At 47.5% G+C, this 11121-nt stretch overlaps 1 long non-coding RNA gene across 1 annotated transcript; it reads right to left on the bottom strand.

The window, feature by feature from the left end:
* Nucleotides 1-8689: 8689 nt before the first annotated feature.
* Nucleotides 8690-10330, bottom strand: LOC144152742 (uncharacterized). The gene is made up of 3 exons (XR_013319219.1): nt 10213-10330; nt 9685-9771; nt 8690-9023 (listed from the first exon to the last, which is right to left on the bottom strand). It is a non-coding gene; the product is annotated as an uncharacterized LOC144152742 (long non-coding RNA).
* Nucleotides 10331-11121: the final 791 nt, after the last annotated feature.

The raw sequence follows: 11121 nt of genomic DNA, 5'->3' as shown, positions 1-11121 counted from the left end.
GAAATGTGCTGTAGGGAGGTTTTGAATTTGAATCACCCCGAATATGTGTACTGCAGTTACAAGGCCGAATGCAATGCGCGAAATGGAGCGAATCGGTAAACATTCATGTTGGATACACATAAAGAAGCCCGGGAATCGCGAGCTATAGCGTAAGCTCAAAAGGGAAAAATCCCCGCTTCAAGCTTGATTCATTGATTGTGGGGTTTAACGAGCCGACGTTTCATAGGCGATGAGGAGCGCCATAGTGAAGGGCTCCGGATTTAGTTTGACTACCTGGGGATATTTAAAGTCCACCGAAATCTCGGACACACGGGCATTTTGCCTCTTCGCCTCCACCAGAAAAGCGGCCGCCGGGGCCGGGAATCGAACCCGCGACCTCGTGCTGAGCAGCGCAACGCCTTAGCCCCGCTTTACGGAATGGAGCCTTTATAACCCACACTCTCCCTTTTCGGAACCGACTTCCCAAACAACGACATCGAGCCGCCTCATGACAAATAAATTTTTGTTGGCGAAGCTTATTTCAATATGTATGTATTTTTCATGCATGCAAACAAAAAGTTACGTATCTAAGCTGCAAGGTGCAAAATTATCGATGTATGAAATCTTGATTAGTGCCCCTTCGCTGATTCGAACTGCAGATATCGAAGCATTTATGGTGGCGAGCACAGTAATGTGACTCAGGCAACGCAGTAAACCGTTCATCGGGCAAAGCTCTTTGAAATGTGGGTTAATCGTTCAGCGCGATGCACCAGTATAGGTGTATGTTGAGTGACGGTCAGCAGTATCAGCCCATTCACATTTTAGATACTTTACATAACCTAAATAATACCGTCACTGTAATGGGTAGGCCCAGTACCCATTGGTTCGTCTGTAGGACTCACACAACATGCAGTGAAGGTAAACTTTTGGCTGCGATCTGTGTGGTTGGGAGGCTACAAATGAAAAACTATAATTACACTGCAAACAATGACACAATAAATGGAGAAGCCAACGTTTCACAACCAGCTTTCTTTCTCAGGGATGACTGGGGTCAGGCTACTGCCGCGTTCGATAGCCTTTCAACGCGTTAGGTACCTCACAAAGCCCTTCTCTGTCTAGTGCAGACCATGCATGTACACAAAAGTGAGAGTCCCAAGGTAGCGATTAAGGTATTGTGAAGTTCGCTGAATGTGCCACCACTCAAGTAGAAGCCTCTTCCCCCCTTTTCGTTCTCGACGATGGCCGTCCCGACGAAGTCGATTCTGTGGCCGGGTGCATGGCAGTGTTATAGCTATACATGCCCTACGAGTTGACACAATTTCTTTTGTGCGCAACAAAAGCCACCGAAGAAGCCCCCGAGGACACAATGACCAGTCTCGTTCGCCTGCACCCTTCCGCGCGTCGCCGTCATACCTAAGGGCCTTAGTCATACCGATGGCGCCCCTCTACAGGAATCGCTCCTTTTAGGGGCGAAGCTCCTTAGGGCGTGGGTCTGTCCATCCTCGACGTATGTATGTAGCCACCTCTAGTTTAGTTCTTGTATTGTTTACTAGATGGCGTGGCTACCTCTAGTTTAGTTCTTGGATTGTTTACTAGATGGCGGTACTTGTATATGATGAAAAGATGCGCTTGGATTGTTTACTAGATGGCGTGGCTACCTCTAGTTTAGTTCTTGGATTGTTTACTAGATGGCGGGGAGCGTTGTAATAAAATCCGTTCGCTGTTGGCGCGCGCTCGGAGTCGCCCGATGGATAAGGCTGCAGATGTGCGAGCCCGCGAGGCAGGAGCGCTCCGTGAAGCTGCGCGACGCCGCCGCCAAGATCCTGCCGTACGAGAGCGGGAGGCCGAAGCGTGTCGTCTGGCTGCGCGACGACGCCGCCAAGATCCCAGCGTTCGAGAACGAGAGGCCCAAGCGTCACGGCAACGGCGCGAGGACCCTGCCGTACGCGAAGCGGCACGGCTGCGGCGCGAAGAGGATCTCCAAAACGTCAGAGAACGGGAAGCGGCGAGAAAGCGCGCGTATCGGCAGGCAGACCCCGATGCAGTGAGAGCTCGTGAGGCGTCTGCAAAACGCATCAGGCGAGCTCAGCCCCAAGGTGCCGACGCGCGGTTTAAGCGAGACTTTCAAGACGTTACGTTCGGACACAGATGTAGTGGGCGAACTTTCACTGAAGAGTCACGGTTTTACCGATGATTTCCCCTCAGGAGCTTCGCCCACTCATCATCATTCACCCCGTGGATATGCTGTGAATTTTTTTCGCCCCGTTGGCACCAGCGGCGATTAACTCTTCAAGCCGGGTATATTAACACTTCTGACATTGTTGGATGCAGACGTCTCCTCGCCTTCTCCCATTATAATAGGAAGGAACTTTTAATCGGCTGGTGTGGCAAGAGCTGCAACAGTCGTCGCCCAATTTGCACAGTGGAAAAGCACAAATGGCACCGACCGACATAGGAGGCTGGTTCTCCAGCAACCCCCCCCCCCCCCCCCTCCGTGGTGAATCCCCTTAGCAACGCCCCTGTAAGTGCGATCGCTGATTATTTTTGAGTAGAACCTACACCGAATGCAACGACGACGGGGTGATAGAGAAAATCAGGAAAGGCGAATGCACACGTGCTTTAATTAAAATGCACTTTGGTTTCTTTCCTTTTCATTCTTTTCGTGACGGTTGAGGGGCCGGGGAGGACAGTTGAGGGGCCGAGAGGGACTGGCAGGATGGATCAATTGAAATCAAAGCGCTTCAGTAACACTGAAGAATAAAGAATTAGGACTGTTCATGTGTATATTAAATTTTAAAATTTTGCACGAAAGTAAAATTTGAAAGGTAATCAAATTTCGAACGTTTCACCTTTTTTGCCTGAACCATTTTTCCCGTTGACGGTTTCACGTAAGCGCTTCATTTCTATTACCGGCTCACGTCAAAATAATTTCGAAGGGCTTTAATATCGTTGCCGTAATGAGCTCGGCCCCTTGGCCAGAAAGTACGGGGACTTAATCCCCTCACCACGAGCCCTATAAAAAAATAACAAGACAAAACATTAAGCATATTTGAAATAAAACACCAATACATAACAGATATTTGCATTGTTCCTTAGAAAAATTCCAAATGAGTAGTCCTTGAGAAGTTGATTATCTGTACGTATGCTGCAGAAAACTTTATTACACAGCATTTCCATCTTCTGATAAAACAAACACTGCAAACCCGCCGCAGCCCCTGCTAACAACGAAGCCGGGACGGAAGCGTGCGGGAATAAAAAGAGAGAGAGAGAGAAAGTAATTTATTGCATGGAAAGAAAACACAGAGAGGTCAGCCTGATCGTATAGTCTCTGACCTGCTACTTTGTGTGGGGGTGGGCAAGGGCGAAAGAGCATAGATGGAGAGGGTGACAGGTATGACAAATATAATAGGTGCCTTCCGTAATGCAACTATAAAAACGCCTTATTAAGCACTTGCGTTATCAAACAAAGCAACGCATACAAATGCGGAATGCCGAGAAATTGCCCTACATCATTTGGCGGTCTAAAAAAGCACAGGTTCCTTTTCCCGCGCAGTGGCCCTCATTTCCGCAGCCTTTGTCGTAGGGGATCCGCAAAGTGGGAAAATAAAATAGTTACTCTCACTGATTTTTGAAAAAAAAAAGCGATAATAAGTCGTCAAAACACGACCGAGGAAATACGGTGATACTGTCACTGATTTGTTATATAAAATACTTAATAAGTCGCTGCAAAAAGAATAATGAACAATTAGGTTTTATAAATGCTACAAATATCCCAGCTAATATTCAACAAATAAACAGAAGTTTTTTTTTTTTTTTTTTTTTGGCAAGGCCGCACAACCAAATGCTGGCCTAAAATAACGCAGAACTGCGAACAAGAACATCTGTAATTATTAGGTACGAATTGCGTGCTCGCAACCACCACGTCAACAACGCGCGCAGCCTACAGCGCATGCCGGAATTCGCCTTTGTACCGAAACACCCGTGTCCCGAAAGGTCCGTGTCCCGAAACGCCCGTGTCCCGAAAGGTCTGTGCACCGAAAAGACCGTACCGAAAAGGACTGTACCGAAACGTCCTGCACCGAAAAAACCGGAGCCGAGCGGGGCCTTGGCCTCCGCGATCGGCTGCCGGCGGCCCACCGCCGGCAGCCGACCGCGGAGGCTATAGGGGCTGTAGAGGATGCCGGCCACTACGAGAGAGCGCACCACACGTTCCCACTCTCTAACCTGGCATCAGACTCCAGACAAAAAGTGCCCAGTAACATTTCTCTATGAACCAATCACGTGGAATTTTATGGCGTCTTGAAGTTAACATACTGTAGTACTCAAATCCGGGAGAGCAATTGGATATCTGATCTTGCAGCGACACAGTGCTCGATTTAGGAGAGCCAAGTGGTCCATTTTTCAGAGACTGCCCGTAGACGCCATTGACAAAAAGTTATACGCCCAGGTAACATGCATCGTTCGAGTTACATGATTGAAAATATACAGTAATGGAGAGTAAAAGCTGTTCTGCATACAATCGGGAGAGCAATTAGCTCACTGGTTTGGATGAGGAGCTATTGATTTTTCATTTTTCGCTCCCTTCAGTTACGGAGCGCCGCGCCGCCACACGCCGACAGAGGCGCTGCTCTCCGCGGAGGCGCTTGGGCAGGAATCCTGGGTTCAGTACATCATCTGGAAAATATCAGTTGCAAATACAGCCTAGAACATATTTAAATTCAATTTTAAAGTGTGCGAAACTTAGCCGAGCAGCCAGCGGACGGCCTCGCGCAATCGGCATTCCCTGGATATTTTGTAAATAAACATCCAACACGTCACGAGTTTGTGTTGGCCGCTTCCGCACTGCCGTCATTCCGCACTGCCGTTGGCCGCTTCCGCACTGCCGTCATGCGGTTACTCGCCCTCTCCGTCGGGACCGCGCGTTGACGCCGAACGACGCTGACGCTCGCGCGACGCCGAAAATACGCTGTATGTGGTTGGGCCTTAACGCGGTGGCAACCTTTTTGGGACGTGTTTCGCCATTCCGTTCACGAAAATCCCAGGCTGTCCAATATTGACCGCTTTCATTACTTACTTTCGCTTCTTGACGGAGCTGCTGCTGCCGTTGCTGGCGTGCAAGTGACTGAGTCCTGTTATCAAGATGCTCTTAATATCTTGAAGAATCGGTTCGGCAATTCCAAAGTGATCTAGCTGAAGCATTTTGAAAATCTGCGGAAGCTGCCTGTCGATTCAGCCAGCAACGTGCCCGCAATGAGGAAGCTGTACGACCACGTGGAAATGAACCGGCGAGGATTGGAAAGCTTGGGCGTTGGAATTTCTTCTTACGCGGCAATGCTGAATGAAGTGCTTTTAAAGGTGATACCTGGCGACATTATCGTCGATTACTTCAAACAGCAGAGCCTTGCAGCCAGCGCCGCTTCCACGAGCAGTCAGAGTTCTTCTGCCCAGGACGTAGAACATCTACTGTCTTTCCTGCGAGTGGAAGTCGAGTGCAGGGAAAGAAGCTTCCAGATCAGCAAGCCTCAACGACGTGAGGAGGCTGACCGAGTGCCCAAGAAGCAGCAGTCTATTCCGACCGCTGCCGTCCTGCACAACAAGGCACAGACTTCGTGTTGCTTCTTGTGCTCCGCCAAAGATCACAGCACGGAAGAATGTCCGAGCGACATCCTTTCGGCCGGCAAGCGAACCCGCCTAGCAAGTGACGGCCGATGCTTCAGATGTACTGCCAAACGACATCTCGTACGGAGGTGCCGAAGAAAGGTCCGGTGTGGGGTATGTAGGCGGCGACATGCTACCACGATGTGCACTGCTCACCGCGCTCGAAACCCATCCGAATCGGCTGCAGAAACGCGACATGCAGCGATGCACGTCAACACGCGTAAACCAGCCATCACGCGACTCTCCAGCGACGTCCTACTACAGACGTTCCGGGCATGGATTATGATATCGTCGCATTATTGCTACGTCCGTGGAATTTTTGACAATGGCAGCCAGCGGACTTTCATCCGAGAAGACGTCGTCTCTGAGCTCAAGTTAGCTGCAATTGGCGAAGTCGATCTGGCCATCAGTGCTCTCGGCCGATCTGGAGGTCCCAAGAAGAAGTTTAAAGTTGTCAGAGCGACCCTCCGCAGTCACCATGACAGTACGTCTGTTGAGGTTGAAGCCATCGTCGTGCCTTTCATTTGTTAAGACGTGGCTCAACACCGAAGAGCAACAAGCTTATGCGACGCCTAGTCGCTGAGAGGAAGCCACTGGCTGACACCATCGCTTTTCCAGGCATGGAGTTTAAACAAGAAATTAGCCTCCTCATTGGGTCAGACCAGATCTGGAAGTTGTGGGCATTATCCTATCCTTAATACTTGCCATTAAGGAATAGAATAACAGAATAATAGAATAACGCGCCGTCGTTACTCTCACTGCTCTCGTGCAGCACCGAACTTGCCCTGCCGAGAGACTCTGCCCACAACGGGTTCGAGAGCGAGCCACGACTCTCGCCGCGAGTGTACGTTGTCAGTCACTTCACATGGAAGCGATACATTTCATAGTACAGGGGTTTATTACGCGGACAACCACGATACAAACGCTACACTGCACTACGCACCTAGCCCCTGGGGCATACAGCCGTCAGCGTGTGCCCAGCCCGTAGTCGGGCAGCAGTTAGCGTCCGCCGGCGTTGGCCGGCCGCAACACTCGCTGACGTAGGGGAAGGGGGCTCTCTGTGGCCGCTACACATTTCAAGCCGCTGGACTCGATCGGGCGGCATCGGCGCTCGTCCGCTATCCTTAGACGGCGCAAGCCGTCACATCGCGGATGCGGGGGCAACCCACCAAGAAGTGGAATATGCCCGCGGAGACTCGCCGGGCATCCTAGATAAACGCACTGACGCAAATCGAGGCATGCGCTAATCGACACGGTGGGTGCCGTGACCCACGGAAGTGGGAAACAACTGCCAATGCAAGAAACGGCCAGAAGTGGCCGAAGGGCATTTACGTACCGTGCGGTCGCTGCGCGTCTCAAGGGCGGTCTCTCCCGGGGAGTCTCCTGCGCGCATCCCCCGTCGCCTCGTAGGGAGAGAAGGGAAGCGCGCTAGGATCGCCCTCGCCCCACCAAGGAGGAGGACGTCGCTAGCGCCTCCTCGCCCCGATATGAGGGGCTTGGCCCCCACATCCCCCTCTCCTTAAATGCCCCCCTGACGGTAGGAAAGCCGGCCATCAGGTACTCATCCAAAAAGAACAATCTTTATGTAAGTAAACAAAGCTACACTCTAAGCTGGGTAACCCTTAATAGAGGTATACATTTTCGAATTTTTGTAACCTATAATTTATAAGGTACAAATGTAACCTATATCTTCGTAACCCTTATATACGTATACACGTAAGGGTTACTCAGTTATCGGTTACTTTGCCGCTTTCAGCATGTACACCTTTATATAAGTTACATCTACCGCCGTCCAAGGTCACACACCTGGAAGGTGTCATGTTGCGCGCCGGGCGCGCTTTCGCCGGCGCCGCTGCGGCGACGCCCCAAAGGCGCCTTTCCCGCGTGGTAAACAAATATCGCGTTAGTGGAAGACGATATGTGCGACCATGCTGTCCATTGCGCCGTCTAAACTTTTGCGTCGGGTGTCTTTTGTCCGTCCCTTGAACAAACTGCCGGCCACACTGCTGCGGCTAAAAGAGAGGTTACTTTTATAATTCCTAAAATTGCGGTACTAAAAAGCTGGAAAATGTTGTCTTAATATATATGCATTGCATTACCTGTTCGATAATCGTTACCAAGGTTGTCACCCAAAAATCTTTGTGAGTATTGGCAACGCTTAAGTCTTATAAACAGGAATAACTAAATTTAATGTTCGCATCAGCTTTGTGCCGTTTAAGAAACCAGAATCAAACATGCATGATAGGTCTTTTAATAAATTGCGGGTATGAATTTTAGCTTTAGTTAAACAACATTAGGCTTTAGTGAAACCAAGCTTTAGTGGAAACATGCACTTGATAGCATACTTCAAAAGGACGCCAAAGTTATAACATAGCCTTAAGCCCAAAATTCTTGTCTGACAACTTAGGCCATGATTATCAAAAGAGAATTGCAGTACATGCACACATATTTGCGCATTTAACAGGAGCACATTTTAAAAAGTTTGGCATCAGTAGTTTTGAACATTCACATTTATTATTATGAAACACCTGTGGGCTATTTATTAAAAAGCAAAGCTGCGAACCACCGTAATGTAATTATCGTTCCTTAATGAATATTAGACGAGTGCGGATTCCTGGGCGAACTGGTGTTTCCTATATTGCTTTAGACTTCCAGGTAAAACTCGGTTTATTCATATATCCTTATTTAACCTATTTAATAAATGTTACGTGAACAGCTTCACAAACATGGCCAAATATACAGATTCTTTACCTCAATATTTGATGTATGCAAAGTATTTCAAATTGTTTGGTACTGCAATTGAACAATTTCAGACGAATTCAAGTTTGAGCTACATATATAAGATGGTTCTCAGAGGTGCACTTTCCCAGTACAGCGTTATTGTCGGTTCCCCACAGAAAAAACACAGAATGTGGGAAAGTAGAAAGAACATTTATTACAAATTCACTGTTTATACAAAGCAGTGTTTATGGCTATGTTCCCGGCATTCTCTGTTTCACTGAGAGTCTAATATTACACTGGAATTCACTTGTCTTTACGAATCCATCTTTACACTTCCCTCTTAGGTACCTCTTTACGGTTCCACCTGAGTTGTGATTCCCACGCCAAGTTATGGTTTTTTATGCAGCACTAACAACTTTCTAGGCCAATTGTAATCTGTCTTTTGGACAAACTTTAAATGGGATCTATAATTTCCTGCATGAAAAAAGGCGCTTGGAAACATTCAGAGATAAGCTTCGCAATTTACGTAGTACACAAGCAGGCACAAAATCAAGGCACGCTGAAGATTTCCCCGAGGTCATCTGAATGACTTGTTCCCTGCTGCCGCTGATGGAGGTATATATGTGAGGGGCCGTCACTTGGATTTCCCCACCTTGAAGAGCCATCTACAGAAAATTTCAGAAAAAGAACAAAATCCAGTGTACCATAAGGCCCTCAACCAAATCACAGGCATGTGAAGTACGAAAACTATATTGCACGAAAATGAAGACGGAGACCAGAGAATGAAATGAAAGGCCACACCAGAGAAGGAGTGATTTAGGGCCTTTCAAATAATTTCACATCATTTCAGTAATCATTACACAGAGTAATTTGGCCTCATTGTTCACAACAACGCGAAGCCACTATAGTCATATCGGCCAACCTTCCCGAATTTTAATCGTGCCGTGTTCCTGTTTATCTCGCGAAATGTTTCTGCATGCTCACCCAGAACAGGCAGAAACTTTGGGCTACGAGATAAACTGACATACGTTTGCAAAAGAGAAAGCAAAAACATTTCCGCACCTTCATGTGGAATCACTACTACACGCAACAGAGCGAACGTCGCCCTAAACCCAGGAAACGTGCTTTCACGATGCTGACGCCGTCTGCGTCACATTTTTCGCTGTACTTAAACATCTGCCTCCGCCCCCACCCCCCCCTTGTACTGGCAGTTTCATTTTGAACGAGGATCCCACGTGGAAGCCGAAACGTTTTTCACTTCAGTAAGGTGTTCTTCTACCGGTGGTTTCTTCCTCGGCTATTCGTAAAAAGGAATCGACAACTTACATTTTTTCTTCGTTGAAATGTGTTGTGGGATAGGATACATCTAGAACTTGCACCGATCTTCAAGTGGCATTCCCGGGAGGTCTGTACCTGTAATGAATCAAAGGGTTACTTGGGTTAAAATTTAATAGGCTTTAGAGCTGGGCAGTTGGTATACATTCATAATGAAAGAAGACCCCAAACTTGACAAGACGAAGAAAAGAACACAGCACAAGCCCTCACTAACAACTGGAGCTTTCTTAAAGAGCTCTTTTCGAAAAAGAGTTCTTGTTGGCTCTGCAAAAACTGAAAAACTACAAAGCTCCATGCTGGGGAAATCGTTATGTGAATTCATAAAGTTCATGTAGTAACGAACTGATAGAAAGAGTCATTAAACATGAGGCGAAATAAGATACGAAATATAACATCATAACACTTGAAGTAAGGCCTCGCATTTTTACAAGTGCATCATACTTTTGTCTGCGCAGGCCTGGGTGCCATCTTTACAAAGAATATTTGAATGAATGAGTTTTAGTTATTGCATTTTCATACCGTTGTTTCCACGGAAATCAGACTTCATTTCAACTTGTGTCATACGCAGGGGAGTCCTGATTGTCAGCTCAAGGAACACTGCCTACAAGAAAAACAATAGTGCTCATAAGTCATAGCATAGGTAGCCAGATGCAACCCCACTTTCCCAACAGCCAGGAACCGATGAGGGTGCAGCACCCATTTTTACACCTGCACTTGTCTCTGTGTAACTCGTCACAATTTCTGTATCATCAAAAAACAACAACAATCAAGCAGCCTGCATGCTGGCTCATACATACCACCATTCTGTAAATCGCTTTACTGCACTACACTAGTATAACGCGAGACAACCATTTGCCCTGCAATACCACGCGAATAAATAAACGACTGATTTGTGCGAATGGGAATAATAAACCCACTTAAAATGGTGACAATGCCCCGCTACCTCAAAATGACTAACACCAAATTTACCCATTCAAGGAAAAGAATGACAAAAATGAAGAATGTTGTAGATATAAAAACTTTTTATTGTGCGGTAAGGCAAACTTTCACAAAAAAAGAGGCTTGCGCTGGACAGAAGTGAGTTTAGGAATTTCGGGCAGCATTTAGTGGACTACTTTTCTGCAGCACACACCTTGTGTTTATCCGGATGTATTACTACAAGACCAATAAACTAGACACCATTCCGAATATATGCAGCGAGAAAAATGAATATTTCCCGATAGCTGAAACAAAATGATAATACCCAGAGAATAGCGCGATAATATAAGACTTTATTGGGGAAAAAGTGCGCCCGATGCAGCCAACAACGTAAACAAAACGCTCAACACATGACGAAGGCGCGCAGAGCAGAAAGCAGGCCACGAGCGCCGTTATCTGTTTAATGTACGGGTTTTCACGATCGTCCGCTCTAATCTGACGCAGCGAACG

This window comes from Haemaphysalis longicornis, unplaced genomic scaffold (genome assembly GCF_048455015.1).
Source record: "Haemaphysalis longicornis isolate Haplotype H1 unplaced genomic scaffold, Haemaphysalis longicornis Haplotype H1 scaffold_9, whole genome shotgun sequence".
NCBI classification, from domain to species: domain Eukaryota; kingdom Metazoa; phylum Arthropoda; class Arachnida; order Ixodida; family Ixodidae; genus Haemaphysalis; species Haemaphysalis longicornis.
The sequence above is the reverse complement of the archived record's forward strand: the minus strand, read 5'-3'. Positions and strand labels throughout refer to the sequence as shown.